Here is a 24615-nt window from a genome sequence, read left to right on the forward strand (position 1 = left end):
GAGGTGGTACAAATCCCTAGGGAGCAGAATAGTCGAGCAGATATTTTGGCCAGGATGGCAGCGGTAGCAGATCCAAAGATGCCAAAGTCGGTCCCTCTGGAGGTGAAGTCCATCCCAAGCATCGAGCATAATTTGGAGGTGCTGCGAATAGAACAAAAATGCTCGTGGATGGAGCCGATAGTTTCATACCTTAGAGATGGGGTACTACCACCAGATAAGCTGCGAGCTCGGAAGATTAGAGCCCAGGCCTCGAGATACACGATGATTGATGGGATACTGTATCGGCGAGGATATACACTGCCGTTCCTTCGATGTTTGGACGAGGACGACGCGGATTATGTACTGAGAGAAGTACATGAAGGAATTTGCGGGAACCATTCTGGTGGGAGATCCCTGGCCCATAAGGTTTTAAGGCAGGGATATTTCTGGCCGACAATGCACTAGGATGCACAGGAGAAGACCAGGAGCTGTGTAAGCTGCCAGAGTTTTGCAAATTTCCCCAGCCAACCACCAGAGAAGCTCACTTCTATGGTCTCCCCTTGGCCATTTGCTCAATGGGGAATTGATCTGATTGGCCCACTGCCAAAGGGACGAGGAGCAGCAACGCATGCCATAGTTGCTATAGATTACTTCACAAAGTGGATAGAGGTCGAAGCCCTTAGCAGAATCACAGAGAAGAAAACGACAGACTTTGTGTGGAGAAACCTGGTCTGTCGATACGGGATCCCATATGCCCTGATAACGGATAATGGCAGGCAGTTCGATAATCACAGCTTCAGGGATTTCTGCCAAAACCTCGGGATAGAGCTGAAGTATTGCTCGCCTGCTCACCCGCAATCGAATGGACAAGTAGAAGCAGCCAACAAGACCATCAAGAGGCTTTTGAAAACCAGGCTTGGAGCAAAAAAGGGTGCATGGGTTGATGAGCTGTCAGGTGTGCTATGGGCATACAGAACAACCCACAAAACAGCAACTGGGGAGACACCGTTCGCCTTGGCTTTTGGACATGAAGCGGTCGTGCCAGCTGAGATAGGAACGACCACACATCGGACAGACCATTTTAATGAGCAGGAGAACGACGAGCAGATATGTTTGAATCTTGACCTGCTAACGGAAAAGAGGGAGCAAGCAGCCGAGCGATCAGTCATATACCAGCAGAGGGTTGCCCGGTATTATAACCAAAAGGTGAACATACGACAGTTCAAGGTCGAAGATTGGGTGTTAAGGAGAGTGAATCAGAACACCAAAGACTCGACTCAAGGAGTGCTCGGTCCGAATTGGGAAGGGCCATATAGAGTCAAGCAGCTAGTTGGTCCGGGAGCTTACAAGTTGGTTCGCATGGATGGCCACGAGGTGAAGCGCCCATGGAACGCAGCACATCTCAGGAAATATTTCCAGTAAGAGTCATTAATATTTTCAAGTTCTTTCTGTTCGTATTTGCCGTTATTTATTTTATGACCAAGCAATTTCATGTAAGTTGAATCTTCCAATTAATGGAACGTCGAGGAATTTCAGTCACTTGCAACCGACAAAATTTCTAAGGCATGCAAAGGCTCGTCAAGTCTCAAAGCCTATTTATGGCGAGACAGAAGCCAAGCGTGCCAGGGTCTGCTCGACCACGCGAAGGCGAGCAGAATCCCCAAGCATCGAAAAAATTTCTAAGGCATGTAAAGGCTCGTCAAGTCTCAAAGCCTGTTTATGGCGAGACAGAAGCCAAGCGTGCCAGGGTCTGCTCGACCACGCGAAGGAGAGCAGAATCCCCAAGCGTCGAAAAAAAAAATTTTTTTTAAGGCACGCAAAGGCTCGTAAAGTCTCAAAGCCTGTTTACGGCGAGACAGAAGCCAAGCGTGCCAGGGTCTGCTCGATCGCGCGAAGGCGAGCAGAATCTCAAGCATCGAAGAATTTTCCAAGGCATGTGGCAAAACCACATGCCAAGACGAGCAGATTCTCAAACGGAAAATAAGTCATGATTACAACACAAGAAAGTAATCAAAAACATCTTTGTTAATTGTTAGTAATTAATAGAAGAGATAATCGTCACAAAAATTGTTCATTACAGTACAAGAAATATATTAAGAAGATGGTGGATCAGTAAGCCGAGCAGCATCGGTTGGCTGGACCTCCTCAGGTGCAGGTATCACCAATAGCATCCAGGGGGGTACTCGCCTCGCCAACGGCAGCAGGGACTGCACGAGGAGGAGAGTTCTCCTCCTCAATCACGATCGGCTCTACCCCTTCAGCATCTTCCTTGGCCGCTTTCTCATCCATATGTTGAGCAACACCAGCTGCAAGGTCATCCATCTTCAGATCAGGGTGTTGCTTCCCGAGGACGGCCATGATGCAACGATAAGAATGCCGAAGTCCCTGGTCGTACTGATTGTCGGCCTCCTTCTCCAAGTTCTCGACCTGAGCTCGGTGGGAGTCGCGGAGAGATTCGAGCTGGGCCTCATACGTAGCCTTCTACCTTTCCAGATCCTCCTTGACCTTCGTAAGCTCCTCCTCGAGGGTAATGGCCTTTGCTTGAGCAAGTGATTCTTGCTCTATCAGCTTCAGATTCTCGAGATTCAACTCCCCTGCTTTCTTCTCGGCCACGTCAGCTCTGGTCGTCGCCGATTGAATATCTTCCTTCATCTTCCGGTCGTAGCGGCTAACCTTAGCCTTGTAATAGGTAGTCATGCAGCTGAGGTGGAAAGCGCTATACTGCATGGCCCCCACCAGCTCACCCAAGGTGCAGCCGTCAAAGTCCTCCAGGTCCTTTTTGCTCACGAGTTTAGATAACTCATTGAGGTAGGGGACCAAGTGTTCTGCTCGGCTGTCAGGTAAACGAGATCGAGGCCCGACAGGAGGAGAAGAGGAAGCAGGATCCGTGGCTGCTCCACTAGTCTCCCCAATTTGGGCAGGAGCAGGAGGTAAAGTCTTCAAGGGAGAGACTTGCTGAACGATGTTGGCCCGCTTTGCAGAAGGGGCGTCCTTGTTCTGGTCCTTCTTCGTGGTTTGAGGTCGAGAACGTTTCCTGTTCAGAGCCCCAATCACAGCGTCCTCCATCTTATGGCCAGGTAGTATCAAGCGAGACTCGAGCAAGTTGTAAGTAGTTAACAGCTCTCGGCTCGGGCAGGAATTGACTAGCACAGCCTCAACCTGTTTGAGCTGACCAGGTTGGAGCGGGAAATGAACACCCCAGGAAACTACAACACAAACGAGCAGATTGGAAATGGACACTTGGTTAGAGACAAGCCAATAAAGCAAGAACAATTATGGATACAAGACATCTAAAGTGAGCAGGCAACCTGGGACCGTGAAACGGGGGGGGACCCGATAATCCTTCCCGTCCATTTGTGCAACCTGACCCCAAGGACCCCCAGCAAAAAAGAACTTTCTCTTCCAATTCCCTCCACCACCAGTAGGGAGGTCGGTTATAGGTTTCCTGGTCTTGGTACTAGATTGGAAATAGTACCAGCCGGCATCTTTGGGGCTGCTCTTTAGCTGGTACAGATGCTTCACCTCATCAATTGTGGGCTCGCTTTGGCAACATCTGTCCCACAATATGAACAGACCAGAGAGTACTCTCCATCCATTTGGGTTCAACTGACCAGGAGATAGATTCAGCCCGTTAAGTATTCGGGCAAAGTAAGGTTGCAAGGGACACCTCAGCCCATACTTAAAGCTATCCAGATACAGGGTAACGTATCCCCTAGGAGGCCGGCTAGGAGCATCCTTCTTTCCTGGGATCTTAAGAGGTATTTCACCAGGAATACTATACCTAAGCCGGAGGTCATCGAGCTCATCAAACGTGGTCGTGCACGTCATATAATCAATAGCGTAATCCCGCGATAGGGCTCTACCTCCTATTGTACTCCTCTCTTCTGGTCGCGACGCTCCTGATGGGGACACCTCACCAGAATCATCTCATCGACCCTCACTCAAGGTGTTCTCCGACCCAGAAGATCCCTCTTTATCGCTATTTCCGCTCGAGGAGGTTGTTTGGGGAGACATCCTCCTAGCGCTAGGACCAACACTGGATCTAATGGGCTCTAAGGGGATCCCGGGGTCAAAAGCAGGGTCGGTGAGCAGACTAGGCAGGAAGTCCAACTCATCGTCGTCAACCTCAATGACCTTCTCTTTACCTTTCGACATTCCCTAAGCGCTAACCACAACACCACCACCAACTACTACCCGAACAAAAGAGAAGAGAAATTATCTACAACTATCCGAAACCAAGGAGATAGAAGAAGTACCTGAAGTAATGTTTCAGTCGGTGAAAGACAGAGATGGAGGCCTTTATGCCGGAACTTCTTTGCCGGAGAGACAGAGACGGAGACGGAGTGGATGATGAGTTTTCTGTACGAAAGGATTTGGGTTTCATAAAGGGGACGGACTCTTAGGTTGCCAGCATTTAACGGTACCAAATCCCAAGGGCCTCGTAACCGTTGGTTTAAAATTCAAATAAAGGGGCAGATTTCTGCCACATCACCTCGTCCGCAATTAAATGTGACACGACTCCTGACAGCCTTTTTCAGCCCCACGCGAACGAGAACCGTTGAGTTTCTACTGTTGGTCCATTACATTACCCAACACCAGAAACTGGGGGACCTGTGTTTGAGGGAAGTACATCGAGGAGACCAGACGTGATGAGCAGGTGGTTGGTGGCAAGGTTCTGCGAGCAGGTGTATCCTGCAAGAGCCAAGTAGTAGGGGAATAGGAGCAGGAGTATTCTGCTTGTCCACGAATATGCCATTCGGGAGGCCGAACTCCTGTCAGAGGCATAAGGTCACTCCTGCTAGGCATGGAGGCGAGGAGACGCAGTCAACGACAGTTGGCAGGACGTGCATTCCTATCCGAGAGTTAAGGCACGAGGGTCATCTCCATTCGCCGACAATGGCGGTAATGGGGCGTCCACACCCGAGAGTGGGGAGAATGACGGGCGTGGACTGCGGAAGATCTGGATTCAGAGGAAGCCTATAAAAAGGTAACCAACGAAGGTAAAAGGGTTAGAATTTTGGCTATTTGAACTAAGAAAAGAGAACTCTAAGAACGGAGATTACAGAAAAGCCATAAGATCTGTGGCAAGCGTTCCCAGAACCTTCACATCTGACATGAGGGTCGGAGGGTTTACGCCGGGAAAACAACCGGCGTGCTCTGACTCGTTTCTGTGAACGCAGGGATACTTGGAGAAGAAAGCATACGAGGAGAGATCCTGATCGAGGTGAGGTTGATCGAGCAGATATCCTGGTCGTAGGACGAGCATAACCAGAATCTCGCATCAACAGCTAATATGGCTCTTTGAACTCTCTTTACAGTATTGGTAGAAATTTATCCGATGTGTACAAGGGCTTGTATATTTTGCAATAAAATATACAAGCCAATATGAATTTCTTTCTTTCTTTCTCTCTTTTTTTTTTTTGTTTTTTAAGAAACATGAATTGGTTCGTCCATCAATTAATAATAAAACCATAATGTACACCGGTATGAGTTTATCTAAAATCACCGGCTACACCAATATCATTGTGACATAGGAAGCGATGAGGAAATTTACGAGATATTTATTAAACCATAGTCTACGCCAGTAAGATGGAATTAGCATTCAATGATCATAGACTTTCTGCAATTTCATTGACTTGTGATCAGGGAGTCCTTATTCTACGATGATTATAATCAAACACGCACACTGCAAGGCAACCTTCAATTGACGTATTCTGTCAACTAACTGGGGACAAGGGTCATAAAAGGGTACGGGAGAGAAAGCATGAGTCTATGCACAGTTCCGGTTTTGCTAGTTGATGGAACATGGAGGATGTGTGTTAATGTTAACCAATAGTCAAGTTTATTGAAAAAAGTAAGTGAGAGAATATTACATGTTGATACATGTTATCTGCTTGTGACTTTAGTACCGTCCAAAGAAATTGAAATGTGAAATAATTGAAGATGCAAAATGGTTGATTTCACGGGCCTGGCCTTTGGCAAAGTGAAATGTTAGCCACACACTTTACCAGTCAAGTGTCAACATTTGTAGCATAAGGAAATTGCGGCATCTTAGCTGGATTTTGAGGGTCGCTATAGTGGGCTCACAAATATTTAACATAATTTTGATAATTACTTAAACCTCGTTTCCTTGATAATTAAAGAAAAAGAGAAGTGAATGAAGTAAAAGATACTGATGACCGTAATTATGCAAATAAATACAAGACTTTACAGTAGATTAGACCACCAATTGTGCTTTTTCGTCCAATAATAATGCATCTGCTTTAACAAGATACGAGTGAACTCAGGCTTATCTTTCTTTCGCAATGTAAATTCTTGCCAAAAAATACATGTTATCTACTGGTGAATTAGTTTGATAAAATAAAGGCTTAAAGTTTAGTTGAGTAAAATGTTGACGTAAAGAAATTAGCTACTGGAAAATCACCAAATGCTTGTTAAGGTAATATACAATTGCAATTGAACATCAAGTGATGGAAACATCAAAAACCCCATAAAAAATTAAACAAAACCAGTTGCAATGCGAATAAACAAGTTTTCAGTTGAGATGGCAGAACTAATTCCTTCACAATCAAGTGTGATTTCTCAATTTGTTCTATTTGCCCAAAAAGACATGGTCAAGTATTTGAAAGCATTTTTATTTAGTTGACTATTCGAGTTTGAATTTAGAATAAGAGGTTAAAAAATAAGTTTTGTCTTTACTCACCCCTTTTACCTTTAGAAAAAAAATTTAATTTTTGATCAAGCTCACTTAAATGCGTCATGTGCAAATCACGTGACATCCTGAGTTACCATGTAATTGGGCTTTATAAGTGTTTTCTGTTTCTGAAAACGAAAAATAATAAAATGGAAATGCCTTTAGCTTTTGGCTAGACATTTTCAGATACGTTTTTCGTGATTATTTCAAACTTCCAACATACCACAAATTATTTTTAGAGCCCGCATGTTGGATTGTCTCATTTAAGTTTCGCTTGGATTTTTAGCACATCATTCAAATAAGTTGCTATCGTATATCTAGCTAGTTTTGAACAAAGTCAGTGAGAATATTACATCTGCTTTAGCAAGAAATGAGTGAATTAAAACATTTGACCAGATTCAAGAGAGAAAAGAATGTTGAAATATTGACTTGAATATTATGGTAAAATGAGTTTGACTTTAGTACCGACCAAAGAAATAACTGAAGATGCAAATTAATTGGTTAGTTTGAGGTGCATGGCTATTGGCAAAGTGAAATGTTAGCTTCACACTTCACTTGTGAACGTACAACAACATTTGCTGCATAACGAAATTGCAGCGTCTCAGCCGGATTATGAGAGTTGTTTTCAAATCCCATTTCTTTTCTTTGTAACCTTTTTTTTTTTTTCCGCAGCTCACGTGATCACCATAATTTTGATAACTACTCAAACGCGTTTCCGCAATAACTAACGAAAGGAAAAACGAATGAATAAGCAAGAGATACTGATGACAGTAATCATGTAAATGAATACAAGGCTTTACAATAGATTAGACCGCCAATTTGTGCCTTTTGAATGCATCTGCTTCAACAAGATACCAGTGAATTGAGGCATATCTTTCTTTCACATGTAATCTGCTGGTGAAATAATTTTTATAAAACATAGGCTTAAAGTTAAAGCTGATTAAAATATTGGCGTACGTCAAGAACGCTACAGGGAACATTCAACCGTGAGCTGCAGTCTGCAGTCCCCAACAATCCGGGAAAAGGTTGAGGAGGCGCGCGCCTGCACATTAATTTGGGAGGTCTGATGGGATTTATAAATTAAAATAATGTAATTTTATATATTTTTTAAATGAAAAATTTGTTGATGCCGCTGTGCGATCCATTGGATCCTCGCGTGCTGGCCCCACAGAAGTTTCTCCCTAACAATCTCCATAAAAGCTCTTTATAATCCATTTTTGATAAAAGTATACATATATTTATTCAAATATTAGTAAAAATATCTATAATGCTGATTTTTAAATTATACTTAATAGACATTTAGACCGAGCTGTAAATCTATGAATTCAAACTTCGACAAATAAACCACAAATTATTTTGATCCCGTATGTTGGATTGTCTCCTTTAAGGCTATGTTTACTAAAGCGGAATGAGAATCGAAATAGAGAAATCAGAATGAATAACTTGTTTACTTATTAAATTGATGATAGGAATGGGAATAAGGTGAGTAGGCTCCAAGGTCTTGAAGAGGAAAGACCTTCCTTATGTTCAAAATTAACCCAATTTGCTTTCTAACTTCCTTATGTTCATTGATTCTTTTGTTGTGCAGTAGTGCCCAGTGTTCTTGATATCACAATCATCACCCCATATGAATGACAAGTTGTTCTCAAGGTATACATTTATACTTATTATTAATACTTTCCTGTTTTGCCCTCACCAGCTATGATAAGCATATTGTTTTTTAAAACATTATAAATATAAATGAATTATTAATTAATTATCCTTTTTTTATGTTTGATTGAAATTTGCTCAAAGGGCATCTCCACTGACAAGATACTTGAGTAATCAAAGTCCTTGTTTAATAATAATTAGCATAGAATTACTACTAACAGTGGGCACGAGTTGCATTGGTTCAGAATCAAATTGAACCGATAATTTTTACATAAAATGTAAAATTCAACGACTAAGTTTTATTTTTTTCAATTTTAAACCGTAAATTCCTTTCTATTTTGTGGGTTTTTTTTTTTTAGTTTTTGATTGTTTTTATACAAGCCATTTGATTATTTTAATTTTTTAAAACTGAATCTAACCGCCGATCCGATTCAAAATTTTCAAGAGTAACGGTTTTGCTCCATCCAAATTACCACGTACTTACTTACCATCTGCCTCAGCGACGTGCTTGAGCGCCTGTGTCCGACACTTTTGGCAATTCATCTGTACCTTCATCACAATCTTCTGCTGCAATATTATATATAATTATTAAATCAGTTAATAATTAGTGCATACATGCATTGACATTACATTAACTACAGCGATCAAACAATTAAAGAAATTAAGAAGACGTACCTTCATTTTCTTAATTAATTTCCGATCGATCAAGTAAGGAGCAATTTTATAATCTGGAATGATGTTTACAATTTGGAAATTTGAAAAAAAAAAAAAAAACACTAACAGCAGAACTACACATATCAAAGACCAATTGAGGACCGAGATTGAATGATAGAGTAGAGGTTGTTACTCTATCATAGTATAAGCATTTTGGTAATCCTTAACATACGTGTTTTGCAGTAATAACAAGAATAATATGTTATCTATTGCCGGTATTGATTTTATGATTGCAAATTTGTCATTTCTTGACGTCGGTGGCCGAAGTCTCAGCATACATCACTCGAGACAGAAGCTGATTATGAAGGAATTAAATGCCCAAGATCTTGCGATATTGCATCTTGTTCCTCCAACCCTGTGATCATCATTCATCATATGGCCGTATTCAAGATCTCATTACTTTAGTACGAAATTAATATATTTCTCCATGATAGCAACTTCTTAATTGTTAGCTGGACAGCTTCGGTATTGTTTGTGCCACTGATAATTAGCAAATTAATCAATACATTAACAGTAACGTGGGAGTGTTCATTGGCTTATGTTTTACAAGAAAAAAGTAATTAGAGCCTCGTTACATCACATCACCGAAAGATGATTTACTTAGCTTTGACTAACAAAATGGATTAACAATGATTCATCTTCAGCCCCGTGTTTGCTCTACAAATCGATGTACGTAGTGACAGATCTACTGTACGAATTCATCAATAATATATGATTTCTTTTTGATACCGACGTATACCCATAAGTGGTGTACTCTTATTTAGATGAAAAATTTACTAAAATAAATCTGGGTTAATGTAATTTGGGTGACACATTTTTCGATAAAATATAAAAGAAGTGATAATTTTTTTTTAAAAAAAGGTAATGGGATGACAAATTATTAGTTTTAATGAAATTGGTTGTCTTATGATGAAAATACGTTTTTGTCCCTGTAACCTTCTTTTAATATTACGATAATGTTCTTAATTGCTTATTTATTTACATCCCATATGAAAAAAAAAAAGAGAACAAAATTCAACTCATACAAAAATAATATTATTAAAATAAATTTAACAATGTATACATTTTAAAATAATTTCCATATGCATATATGCTTGGTGATGTTACAAACAATTAGTATGAAGAAATTCAATTTGCAGCCGAAGTACACAGTTGGTTTGGAATAGCCTGTCGGGGCTTAGTTGATTGTTTTTCAAGTAATTTTTTTTTTCGGTTGACCATAGAATTTAAATCTAGGAGAGAGAGAAGACCAAAGTATCAATTTAGATTTTACCTACTCACTCATTTTAAAGAAATATTTGGGGAAAAAGAAAATAATGCAGTTGCTTCCACTAGAAAAATTAGTAAAATAAATGGTGATACAGAATGTGCCAAAATAAAAACAGATGCAACATGATGCATATATTTACACATATAAGCAAAAATGCTCATCAAGGCTATCATAACATGAAGCAATTTTGCCAAATGACATATAAAATAAAAACAGATGCAACATGATACATATATTTACAATTTTGAGGCGAACAAACAATATATGTATTACAAAATATATATACTGAAACCATGTTTGCTCAGAATGGTTGAAGGTAGGTGAAGCTCTCTCGTGTCAAATTTTCTGAATTAGAAAATCTCGGGGTTTTTAATTAAATACCCTTTAATAGTTTCAAAATTATTTAAATACCCCCTCCCTTTTTGATTTTCATGGATACCCTAACAAATGTGAGCAAAGTCGGAAATACCCTTAATGAATGCATCAAATTCACTCAATGAATTGTCTTCATATTTCTTTCCTCATTTCTTTTACCCAAATCTATTTTTGCTGCCGATTCTTTCAAAATCTCTTAGAATCTCTCAAAATCTCTTATAACTTCTTACACAAATACAATTATGTATTCATTTCTTTAACACCCACTCTTTCTTTAAAGGTGCATTGCTTATTAAACAACCCAATAAGGTATGTTAATGTTGTTGGGTTTTAAATTTTTTATTTTTAGGAAAATTTAAAAATTTTCCTCACATTACAATGTTTTATTTTCACCATTTTTCTTATACGTAGAAATATATGCAATGTAGGTTGTTTAATTATTTTTTTCAGCAATATAACTTATTTATGGTGAAAATGTTTCGAGTCATGCATTCTTTTGATACCGTGTACGTCATATAGTTAGTCGTGTAGGTCGTGTAAGTAATATAGTCGTGTAAGTCGTGTAGGTCATGTAAGAAATATAGTCGTGTAGGTCATGTAAGAAATATAGTCGTGTAAGTCGTGTAAGTAATATAGTCGTGTAGGTCATGTAGGTCATGTAGTTACTTGTATATGAAATTTAATATTATTGTTTTTATTGTATCTTCAGATATGATTTTGGTACGTGTGCCTATTCTCTTCAATGGTGAATGGATTGAGCAAAATAACGAGTATAAGTTCAAAGGTTCAAAGGCTAAAGGGATAATGATACCACGATCGACAACATATGCCGAATTGGTGGAGAAGATAGCTGAAGTTATTGGTATAGATACTTCGGAATTTGAAATCACAATGAAGTTCAAACTTAAGACATCTGATCCTATGCCACCAGTTACAATTCAAACCAATGATGATGTGGAATTTTTTTATATTCCAATTTAATTTCACTTCTTTTTTTTAATAATTTTCGTTGACATTTTCTACATAGCAGCAAATATAAATTCTTAGCACAAATTAAGTCTTTAAAGAACTAAATTAATCTAATGATTAATGGAAAAATTCGTGTAATTTTAAAGTCGCAATTAAACATATTACAGCCATTTAAAAAGTTTTTTTTTTTTTATCTTCAAAGTGCTTTCTTCCTTTGGCTAAGCATACAAGCATACATGAGGAATGCCTGCATATAATTAATCCATGAAATCAATTAAGAAAAAAAAAATATCAACTATAGGAAATTAATGTAATGTTATACACATAAGAACACCATTCGCAGTGATAAAATATTTCCACTCATAACTAGACATATCATGACTTACCATGGCTTATAATTGGAAATTAAGAATCTCTCTAACTAATGACATTTCACAAGGTAAAGGTATATGCACCATTCCAATTTATTGTGAGCCTTATTAAACTAAATGTAATGTGTAGATTCTATTGACAAGAAACAAAATGTGGAATTGAAGGTCGTGTAATTGTGTAATACAAGAAGATCGTGTAATTGTATAATACATGAAGGTCGTATAAACGTGTAATACATGAAGGTCGTGTAATCGTGCAATACATGAATGTCGTGTAATCGTGCAATACATGAAGGTCGTGTAATACATAACCTTACACGACCAAATCTTGTGTTACATAACAAAATTATAATCAGCACAATTCATTAATTTTTCACAATTTGCATGCAGCAAAACAACTAGAAATTTGTTTTCGAACATGTTATGAGAGACCTACAACTAATTAATCTATTTTTTCAATATAAAACCCTAACTTTTTATTTTTTTCCCTTGAATATTAACTAGAAAACTAATTACATGGAATTACTTGTCTCAACTAGTTACATTCTGACAATTTTGTAGTAAATGATCAACTCTCTCCGGCAATTATGTAGTGACGAACTATGCTTCACTTTCTCAGTTGTGGCAGCTTCCCCTTCTCAGGCTTAGTTTGCTCGTGTTGAAGTTCGATTTACCATGTATGGAGAATGAATGTTTGTTTCAGTAGAGGTGATGCCAGTGAGGGAATTGCAGAGGTGATGCCGGTGAGGGAATTGCAGTGTTTGTTTGTTTGAGTTTGATAATGGAGGGAATTGCAACAGATGAGTGTTTGTTTGCTTCACTAGAGAAGGGAGAGGTGCTGTCCGTTGAGTTGAAATGTTTTAAAATGAGGATAGCTTAGTAATTTCCTATCAGTTTTTAAAGGATATCGATAAAAATTTTGGCAAAAACAGATTTTAGGGTATTGAGATAATTTTTGAAGTATGGAGGTGTACCGGGCGCAATTGGCACGAAAATCTCATGCATGTGGATGTGGGTCTCATTTTATTTGTTATTTTTAAATATTAACATTTAGATCTTTTTAGTTGTGCATTCATTGCCATACTATTTTAGTAAACTATATTCATTTTATTGTATTTTTTAAAGAATTTTTTAATTCGAAATAATTTTTTTTAATATTGTTGAAAAAGACAGGTTAAAGTAAAAAAAAATTATTGACTAAATAAATAAATAAATGACATTATTTTATTTTTTAACATTAAAAAAAAACCAATTTGTTGTAGTCCACTTAAGATGTGTTTGAGAGTGAGGTGTTATATTTTAAGCTGCTAAAGTAAAAATTATAGCTGTGGAGTAGAAATTAAAAAAAAAAAATCTGTTAAACTACCAAAATCCAACTACAAATATTACCAAACACCTTAAAACCCAATTAACTCACCACATTACCAAACGTACCAAACGGCCTTAGTCCTGCAACTAGGGATGGCAAAATTCGGGTCCGGGTCCGGGTTTAGCCTTCCCGGTTCCGGACCCGGACATCATTTTCTTTTTCCCGGACCCGGATTAAAACCCGGTTTTTTCCATCCGGGTCCGGGTCCGGGTTCAACCCGGAAAAATCCGGGTTCCCGGATTCCGGGTTTTGAACCCGGATCAATAATAAAATTTCCATTTTCACTTTCATTATTAGTGATAGAACCAAAACACAACTAATGTAACTAAAGGAAATATTAACAGAAACAAAAAATATGAGATTTACACTGGACAAACAGCCCCTGTAACATATATAATTGTCTACCACATGAAGTTTCTAAACCTATATAATTGTCTACCACCAACATCATCAAGATAACCATACAGTCCATACTTTGCACGATGTTTCAACATCATCTCTACCACATGAAGTTTCTAAACCTATCTCAAATTCTCAATGTTTCAAATGACATCCCAGTACTTAATAATTAAGACTTAAACAACAAATCACAATTAATGGCATAATAATCCAATACTCACAAATCACAATTAATCAACTCTCTGCAAACTCTACAATTCAAACAGCTAGTGTGCAAACTCTACAATTCAAATGGCTGTTTCAAGTAATAAAACAGCCACAAATATAAATCCATAACAATTACACAAGTTCGAATTAAAAACCACAAATTCAAAGTTTAAACTTTTCTCCATCATTTTCTATTCTTCTTCACTTGATTCATTGTTGTTCACAACTCACTCATCAAACTTTCATCAATAAGCTGTTCTGCAGAAAGTATTGCTTCCTCTAGAATTCCATCTAAAAACCATGAATAAATCATAAAAATAAGAAACAAAACAGCTAGTTAGTAATAAATTGATACTATAACAAATTAATTTATTTTATGTAATAAATAAATTTTCCATACCTTTTAGGTTGTGGTCAAGCCAAAACCAATTTTGAGTACACACCAACGCTTCCACTGTAGATGGCTGAAGTCTACTACGATGAGGACTCAAATGTCTACCTCCAGTGCTAAAGGCGGACTCGGAAGCAACTGTTGATACAGGAATGGCCAAAAAGTCTCTCGCAATCTTTGCAAGTATAGGATATTTGCCTTGATTATTCTTCCACCATGACAAAATATCAAATTGACTAGTTGAAGGCAAAGTACTTTCCTCAAGATAAAGCTCAAATTCTGTTTTGAAATGATTATTTTGTGAGTTCTGATTTCTAAATGATTCCCACTCATCAGCCATCTCATCTAAGTCTAAGTCTACCATAATAGAATCATTTGCTGCAGCACCTTCAGAACTAGCTGAACCATTAACCCCCCAAATTGCATTTGATGAATATTTGACTTCATACTCATGCACTAAATCAACAAATAATTTGTGCACCCTTTCAATTTCAAATTCAGCTCTTTCTCCATAGATTTTGGGAAATAGAAAGTTAATTAACAACATTTTACGCCTAGGATCTAACAAAGTACCCACAGCAAGAACTCCATGAATAATATCCCAATATTTGTCATACTTCGCAATCATCTTAGTGGCCATATTTTTTACCCCCTCAATTGGTGATTGTAACCATGCATTCATTGACAATCTAATTTCACAAATCTTGCTAAAAAATAAATTAGATGTCGGATATCGTGTCCCCGAAAAAAGTTCTGTTAACTTATAAAAACTCTTCAAATAATCACACATAAGTTTTGAAAAATTCCACTCCAACTCACTAGGCAAAGATGTATAATTTATATCACGCTCCTTTAAACGAATAAATACATCTTTATACAACAAAGCTGTACTAAGCATCAAATAAGTGGAATTCCACCTAGTTTTACAATCAAGTGCTAAGTTTTTAGTTTCTTTAACACCTAATTGTTTTTTGGCAGCCTCAAATTTTTCAAATCTAGAAGGTGTTGCTGTCCAGTAATGGACACTCTCTCTAATCTTTTCAACTTCTTTGTGGATCACAGATAAACCATCCTTAACTATCAAGTTTAATATATGTGCACAGCAGCGCATGTGAAGGAATTTCCCACCCATAATCATTGAACTAGCTGAAAATTTCCCCAACAACAAATCAATCATGGACTCGTTTGCAGAACAATTATCAACAGTTACAGTAGACAATTTCCTATCTATATTCCACTCCATCAAACACTCATACAACTCATTGCACATAACTTCACCACTATGTGGAGCCGGCACATATATAAACCTAAAAATATAAAAAAAAATTAAAATATTAAATAATGCAAACATTCATTTATGTTGAAACGAAAAAAAAAGTCTGGAGAATATTACCTCATAATACGACTTCGCAACACCCACGAGTTATCAATGTAATGTGCCGTAACAACCATATACCCTTTCTTTTGGTTACCAGCAGTCCACATATCCGTAGTCACTGCAATTCTACTGTCACAAGCTTCCAAAACACTCATTGCCTTCGTCTTCTCAATATCGTAAAGTTTCAAAATTTCAGCCTTGATAGTGTTTCTACTTATAGTCTCAATTGAAGGTTGGAGAAGCTTTAACAGTTCGTAAAACCCAATATACTCAACAAATGATAGCGGAAGCTCATGCATTACAATCATTCTAGCTATAAAAATCCTCACTGTTGCCATATCCCACTTTGGTTCAGTACTATAATTACTAAGAACAGTAGTTCCATCTGCTTTAGAAGAAAAAGAAAGGTGCATTTGCTGCACATTCTTGATTGACCTTCTAGGACAACGTTTCGCATGATTAATCAAGTGATTAGTGCCCTGAGAATAATGCCCTTGCATAACTAACCCACAATAATTACAAATCGCTTGAACTTCCTTGCCTAACTTAACTTTTTTAAAATGATTCCAAGCATCAGAAACTAATCTACCTGAACTACTCCCTTCGCTGCCAGCGCCTCGTTTTTTTGAAGCGCCAGCAGTAGTATTACCCCTACCCCTACGGCCACTCCCACTCCCACCCCCCTGCTCTACTGTTGTTGAATCAGGTTCTAATCCAGCAGCTGTATCATTATTTTCTGCTGCCATATCCATGCCAACCCTCACACCCACACTTTCATCAGTCTCGGAAACATCTAAATCAACTCTTTGTTCATTTTCCATTACGAATTTAACACCCTACAAGAATTATGTCAAAACAAATTAAACTAACCCATCATTCCTCCAATTTCTTCCATTTTATATTTATTTTTTTACTGTAACAATGTTCTAAGTTCTAACATTTCAAAAATACATTTTTGAATCTATTAACAGCAACAAATCCATTAACAACAACAATTTATTTTTAACTGTAACAGCTTCCTAACATTTGAAATATACAATTTCGAATCTATTAACACCAACAATCAACAACATTTCAAGCATAAATCAGTGGTATAACAGCACAACATTTCAAGCACAATCAACAATTTATTTTTAACTATAACAGCAACAGCAACATTTCAAACATTTCAAATTTTCAAGCATAAAACAAAGTATAACAGCAACTCACGCCGGTGAATCAAACGAACTGCACTGCTACAAGCATGCGCGGTGGTGACCAAAGTGCTATCCTTGTAGGACTCCAACCGGCTTTGAAATAAATTCAAGAAACTCCAAATACTCAGGATCTAGATGAGCAACAAGAAACACTTGTATTCATAGATAAACCATTGCTTTGGAACGCGTTGTGAGGGAGCGTACTCAACTCAACAATAGTTTTAAACTGGACACCTGAAGAAGAAAGAAATATTACTTCAAGAAATTCCACACCTCACATGTTCCTATAAAGATCCTTGTCCAAAGAAGATGAAAAATTAAAAACAAAAGATTAAAAACGAAAATAAACATGAGTAACCCTTGATTTAGTATTCCAAAATTGCCAGCAAATTATAATCAAGTGAAAAACAGAATCACCACCATCTGAAGTTAAAATTGCAGGTTGAATAAGAAGGTAGTCACAATATTTATGGTGACACAGTTGAGCATAATCAATCTCTTCAAAACTTTTGTCAAGAATTACCCTTCTCGTTAACAAAGACATGTCCGTTAAAGAATTCAGCGAATTCCAGAACGTCTTCTGGCTTCTTGAAGTCAAGGTAGGCTCTAGCGAATTCCAGAACGTCTTTTGACTTGCTTGCGGGACAGCGGAAGGCGGAAGGCAGCAGCAGCGGCGGCGGCACAGCTAGGGTTTGTCTTGTTTGGGTAAATCGCGATTTGGGTGTTTGAGAGTTGAGACTTTGAGTTGCGAAATAGAATTAGGTTTTTTTTTTTTTATGTTTGTATTTATATTTACTAATAAATATAATTAAAAATAATATAAGAAATGGATCCGGGTCCGGGTTCCGGATACACGGGTTATCCCAAACCCGGACCCGGACCCGGATTCATCTGGGTTATTAAAACCCATTCCGGATCCGGATTTTTTTCCTCTCCGGTACGAGTTCAACCCGGCCCGGATTATCCAAGTTCGTCCGGGTCCGGGCCGGGTCCGGGTTATTTTGACATCCCTACCTGCAACACTTGGAACGTTACCAAGCTTTTTAGAGCTGTACATTTTGGACTCAGCTGTCCTTGTCATTTCAAGTAAAAGTTGAAGCTGTCTCAAAAGTAAAATAATAACGTGCATTTAAGTAACTGGCCTAAACTTCAGAAATTTCAAATGTTACAGTATACGCAGCTCATATCTAGGGCCATTATTATTTATTAGTTTAATCATTAAATGACAAAATTTTGCCAATCTTGAGGGGGCTACTTAAAAATGCAAGCATCTCGTCCCTTGCCTGCTTCATAGATGCTCCCCCCCCCCCCCCCCGTCATCTCACTTGTGCAAACCAAAGAAAAAAGAAAGATTATTATTTTCCATTTATTACACAAAAAACAATAATTCCTTTTTATTGCTCCATGTTTATTATTTTATTCTATTTCTCCAGAATCTCTCTTTATCAATTAAATTTATGATATAGATATTGAAGATTTGCTTAAATCAGAAAACTTGTTCATATTTCTGGTCAATATAATACATCCCTTAAAAGGTAAAAATAGGAAAAAAAACAAGAATGATGATTTTTTTTTTTTTTGGTTTTGACTGTTTTAGACAATAAAGAAATATTTTGAAAGGGTCGGAGATTACAATGAATCTATACACTTGTGGAAATTTTTTTTAAGGCATAAAAAAGTGCAACTTGAGAGCATTTTGTTTTTTGTTCCACTATATATTTTTATACAACTGCCGCCTTAGATTGGGTGCATCACTTCATTATATAATCAGTAAAAATTAATTATATAAATGGAATCATTCTCTATTACAATTATTCGACTTCATGAAGTAACAACTGATGTTTTTTACCACATTGTCAAAAGAGTTCAACTTTTATTTGAGAATACACCATATAAAAGAAAAAGAAAAAAATAAAAACAAGAGTACACCATAGAAAAGAAAAAAATAAAACAAGTTTTAGAATTAGTAGATTAGAATTGTTATAAGAAAGAGTTGTCCCTATAACTTCAATAAGCTAGCCATGTTTCTGAAGTTTGTTTTACTACCCTTACCAAACTTTTTCTAGTTGATATTAATAACTTTAGTTTAGTAAACAGAAGCAAGAAGGTTAGAATTAATAACTTTATCGTGAATAATTAATATGATTACAGTTTAATAAAATTATATGTAAAGGCTTATTTAAAGAGCGAAAATTTTATTTTTTTATCATTCTTTAGTGCTTATAATTATAATTTAATCTAGAAGTATTTTAATTGTAAAAATTATTTAAAAAAATAAGTTTGACGAATAGTTTAGAGCTTATAATTATTTTCTACTTATAATTAAGTTAATATTTAATAGAAAGAACTAAAATAATAAAAGCAAAAACCTTTTCCGGCAATTCCTTGTTATTTACATTTTTGGCACTGTCCTTGACAGAGGACTACACCGAGGAATCTCAGGCCGTGGCACACGTGCGGCGGCTTCTCGACATCGTCGCGTGCACCACACGGTTCTCCAAGTCCAGAAACTCCCGATTGCCGCCATCGTCAGAGTCATGTGCCAAAAAGAACGACAGTAGGCCCCACCAACCTTCACCAAACTCTGCCGCTCTGTCTGATGGAGCAGCAACAGCAGCAGCAGATAACCGAAGCGGGCCCCGCGCCACGTCATCGCCAATTTCATCGGCGGTTTCTCCGAGTCTGGACATGGCAGCCATTCACCCGACGCCGAAACTCTCCGAGTTTTACGACTTCTTCTCTTTCTCTCACCTCACTCCCCCCGTCTTAAGTAAGCCTAATGTTCATTTATATATTTGTCTTCGTTTCTTACATGGTTGATCAAAAAAAAAAAAAAAAGAAAAGAAAGAGGAAAATGATATAAATATATGTGATTTATTTGAATATGAAATTTGTTTATTGATTTTAATTTTTAATAATTTTGATTTTGAAGATTTGAGAAAATGTGAACGCAAAGAAGGAGACAAGCGCGACAGTGATTATTTTGAAATTCAGGTGCCATTTAATATAAAGTTCTGATTATTGTTGTTTGTTGTTTATGGACTAATTAATTGTAGAGTTATTCAACTCGTTATTTTTGCTGATGAATTGGCCAATGAGTGTTAAAGATTTAATAATCATTGTCCGCTAATTAATAAGAATGCATGGATTATTTTCATGTCTTTGTAAGTAATGTGAGTATTTGAAAGTGCGGGAAACTGTATTTTGTGCTTACAGATAAAAATCTGCAATGGAAAGCTTATACAAGTAGTTGCATCAGTAAAAGGGTTCTATACTTTGGGAAAGCAGTTTTTCCAAAGCAACTCCCTGGTGGATCTTCTGCAAAATCTCAGTCGAGCTTTTGCCAATGTGGGTACTCAATAGTTGAATCTACAGATTATTTTTTTCTTTTTTATCTGAATGCATCTTTTTTTCCTTTGTAAATTCAATTAGCTTACCCTTCAATTGTTTTGTTAATAATTATGGTCATTATGCGTGATGCAGGCATATGAATCCTTAATGAAAGCTTTTGTTGAACATAATAAGGTTACAATTTCTGTGCTGACATAGTTTATTACCAATTCAAATGTGATTTTAACTTGATTTTACTGATATAGTATATTCATTATCCTTCTTCAGTTTGGTAATCTTCCCTATGGATTTCGAGCTAATACATGGCTTGTACCTCCATCTGTTGCTGAGTCTCCATCAAATTTCCCTTGCCTACCGGCAGAAGATGAGAATTGGGGTGGCAATGGCGGAGGTCAGGGAAGAGATGGAGAACATGATTTACGACCATGGGCGACGGAATTTGCTATACTGGCTAGGCTTCCTTGCAAAACTGAAGAGGAGAGGGTGGTTAGAGATCGGAAGGCCTTTTTGCTTCATAACCAATTTGTTGATGTCTCAATTTTTAAAGCTGTTGGAGCAATACGCCGTCTCATTGATTCAAATTTACACACTCAAGATACAATAAAGGGGGCAATCTTGCATGAAGATCGTGTGGGAGACTTGTCCATTACAGTAAAACGTGATACAGTAGATGCAAACTTGAAGTCTGAGGTTACTATTAAAGGAAATCAGTTATCTGGTATGTCTACTGCAGAAGTTGCTCAAAGGAATTTACTAAAAGGTGTTACTGCAGATGAGAGTGTAGTTGTTCACGTAAGTCGATTTCTCCTTTACTTCTTACGCTTACGTTCACAGACCACACACATAAAAGACATTCATCAAAGCTGAAATTACTTACGTGGGCGGAATAATATAGCTCCGGAATAATATAGCTCTACCTTTGTCAGGGAGTGATTTTTCTGTCGGATTAAGATGTTTCACTCTTTATCTGATATCTAGCATTTGATGATGGCCTAAAATACCCATCCTCTTCATTCTCTCTTTCTACACATTTATGAATGCACAAGAAAGTCAATTTTAGTTTCTTTCCTAAGAATCACTACTTGTTACTAACCTTATATATCTGGTTTAGCTTCATGAATCTTTTGTTGCCATTCTGTTTGGTGACTCCCTATTCTGTTGAAATCACTTGATAGCAGGTCTTTCTACCCATTATCCATATCCCTCTGATTTTCTACTTGTAGTTTGCGCCAGCTTAATGTCATCAACCCTTTTTGGGGAAGCCTATTAACCTTGGTTGGGCATGCTTGTATTATATCAACTAGTGATACAATTGCTAAAGTTTTCAGCATGGTAGATCTTGAAATAAAATTTTCTTGAAATATCTAGATTTATCTTCCTTTTCTTTTTCTCTTTCTTTTATTTTAGTTTCAAAGATTTTGTTATAAAGAGAACTGAACAATATAGTTTTTGGCAGGATACCTCCTCATTGGGTACCGTCATTGTAAGACACTGTGGATACACCGCCGTAGTAAAGGTTGTTGGTGATGTGACGGAGAAGTTTGGCACACAAGATATTGAAATTGAAGATCAACCTGATGGAGGAGCTAATTCTCTTAATATTAACAGGTCTGAAATTGTAACACAATGCTTCCTCTGTCGATTCCTCTTAGCACACAAAGACTAGGAAATCTACAGATGGAGAATGGCTGTAAGATATGAAAAATTATCTTTCAACCACTAACCGTTTTAAGCTATTCTGCAAGATATCTTAGAAATGCTAACTGGTATGAGCTTCTTTGCTTAGTGTCTATCACAGTTGAATTCATGATGCAGAGCATTGTTGATCTCTTTATTTTTACCAGATAGAACAGGATTGAAACGGTGGTGTTGGGGATTCTTAAGAAAGGATAGCACCTGCTCCTTTTTCTTTCTGTTTAGATGGGATCTAATCAGTAGATGTCTGAACTCTTAAGGGGATTTGATGTCAGATTTCTAAACCAGGTTTTCTTCAAGTGTTAAGTTTATGAATAGGCCAAAGAAAAGAAAGCTGATATCTAGTTAGGGATATGTACTCCTCTTTCAGCATCCTATGGACCAGAAAATGGCTTTTCCTCCATTAAAATATGTGTGAGATTCTTCACTGTATGGGGATGCTTCACCTCTGCATAGTTGTAGACCACCTAAAAAATAACGAGTGGTTGCAGGAAACATTAAGTCATGGCTTTCACAATAATGGTGGAGTGTTTATAGTTATGTGCCTTGACATTGGTTTGTAATTGTTATATTAACAAAATAACCAACAGACATCGTTGATGATGTTCAAATAAAGGATAAAGGAAAGTATAATTACAGTGGATGCTCAGTTGCTGAAATAGGTCATCAGCTTTTTGGATTGTGCTATTTCAGAAAGTATTTAGACCTTCTTTGGTGGATTCTGCCTTTGTTTCATATACTCTTATATCTTTCTCCATTTAAGTTCTGACAGGGTAAACTATTTATTGCAGCTTAAGGCTTGTACTTCAGAAGTCTTTCAGTGCTGAATCAGCTAGAGGAGACCGGTCACCTCTGTGCAATTTGGATAATTCAGAAGCTCTTAGAAGTCTTGTACGAAGAGTTATTAAACAGAGTTTAGCAAAGCTAGAGCTGGAGCCAACTGCGTCAGAAAGATCTATTAGATGGGAACTTGGTTCTTGTTGGGTGCAACATCTACAAAAGCAGGAAACCCTAACAGATACCAAGTCAATGAGGTCTGGCGATGATATTGAGACTGAACATGCTGTCAAAGGTCTTGGGAAGCAATTTAAATTTTTGAAGAAGAGGGAGAACAGACCTAACCTTGTTGGCAGCAATAATGAGGCTAACGAAGATGACAATGGACCGTGCAGCATGAATGTGGGAACTAATGGCAGACAGCAAAGCAATGGCGAGCTCAATTGTGAGATGGAATTGAAAAAACTAATTTCTGAAGAATCCTTCTTGCGATTGAAAGAAACTGGCACTGGCCTTCATTCAAAGGTTTCAAAATCTCAAGTTTGTTTTGCATTTCAACTGTAAAGTTTGCTACTTTTTGTGTTTTCATTATGCTAAATTTGGTTTGTTTTATTTTCATATGGAACTGGTAAAATTAATTTCTTGTGCAGGCAGTGGATGAGCTTATGAAAATGGCATACAAATATTATGATGACATTGCTTTACCAAAGCTGGTACTATTTAATTTATTTAGGGCCTTTGTTGCAGCCAATTTAGACGTGTGGGGATGGTTTATGGACTAATTTCCATTCTTTATTAGGTAACAGACTTTGGATCACTTGAACTTTCTCCGGTTGATGGCCGCACACTGACAGACTTTATGCATTTAAGGGGACTACAAATGCGCTCTTTAGGTCGCGTGGTGAGGAATTTCTCCCTCTCTTTCTCTCTCAGACATGCAACCTATTCACCCGTGGAAATCAGAATAAACAAATGTTGTCTTTCTTTATGTAAACAAAGCCCCTAAGTTATCTTTCTATATGTAAACAATCTCCCCAAGTCTTCCTGGATTGAATTATCAATGTTCCTTTTTGAAAATTGTACTACATGATAGAATTTTTGACATGGTGACCTTTTCCAAGATATTGAATTATTGTCGTCTTTAGATATTACTGTATGTTGTATGACATACAATATTTTGAGAAATTGACATGCTAATACTTGAAAGCCTGGTATTCTTCTTCTGTTGGTTCTAATCCCATTTACAAATTCAGGTTGAACTTGCAGAGAAGCTTCCTCACATACAATCACTTTGTATTCATGAGATGGTTACTCGAGCGTTCAAGCATGTACTTAAAGGAGTCATCGCATCCGTTGACTATTTATCAGACCTATCTGCAGCTATAGCTTCTTCCCTAAATTTCTTATTTGGCTGTTGTGAGATGGAAGATGACCAAAGCTTGAATGAAGATCATATCCTTAGATTGCAGTGGCTACGAACATTTCTTGGCAGAAGATTTGGTTGGTCCCTGAAAGACGAGTTTCTGCATTTGAGAAAGATTTCAATTCTACGTGGGCTTTGCCATAAGGTAAGGTACTGTCTTTTCGGTTCCTTTGGCAGCGGATTATTTTCAAAGCTTGAATTTTGCTTGTAAACTTTACCCAGGTTGGGTTGGAGTTGGTTCCAAGAGATTATGATATGGAATGCCCAAACCCATTCACGAGAGATGATATTGTCAGCATGGTTCCTGTGTGCAAGGTGAGACTATTTTCTCTCTTAATTGTGTTTTGATTTAGTTTTTACATTCTCAATGAGTCACTCATTTGTAAATTGAATGTAATTGTGCTATT

The 24615-nt window shown here is 37.4% G+C and overlaps 1 protein-coding gene, 1 long non-coding RNA gene and 1 pseudogene across 3 annotated transcripts in view; 1 reads left to right on the top strand and 2 right to left on the bottom strand.

The window, feature by feature from the left end:
* Positions 1-24615, top strand: part of LOC102610039 (protein REDUCED CHLOROPLAST COVERAGE 3-like) — a 144226-nt pseudogene that overhangs the window by 80637 nt on the left and 38974 nt on the right. Inside the window, exon 5 of the transcript XR_008056559.1 lies at positions 19382-19732. The product of XR_008056559.1 is annotated as a protein REDUCED CHLOROPLAST COVERAGE 3-like (transcript). The remainder of the gene's footprint in view (positions 1-19381; positions 19733-24615) is intronic.
* The window catches only part of LOC127903776 (receptor-like protein 15), a 91503-nt gene that overhangs the window by 17313 nt on the left and 49575 nt on the right, over positions 1-24615 (bottom strand). The gene's annotated exons all lie outside the window — the stretch shown is intronic.
* LOC127903781 (uncharacterized) lies at positions 16455-17729 on the bottom strand. The gene is made up of 3 exons (XR_008056586.1): positions 17486-17729; positions 16976-17196; positions 16455-16602 (listed from the first exon to the last, which is right to left on the bottom strand). It is a non-coding gene; the product is annotated as an uncharacterized LOC127903781 (long non-coding RNA).

The sequence above is a fragment of the Citrus sinensis genome, chromosome 7 (genome assembly GCF_022201045.2).
Source record: "Citrus sinensis cultivar Valencia sweet orange chromosome 7, DVS_A1.0, whole genome shotgun sequence".
NCBI lineage: Eukaryota > Viridiplantae > Streptophyta > Magnoliopsida > Sapindales > Rutaceae > Citrus > Citrus sinensis.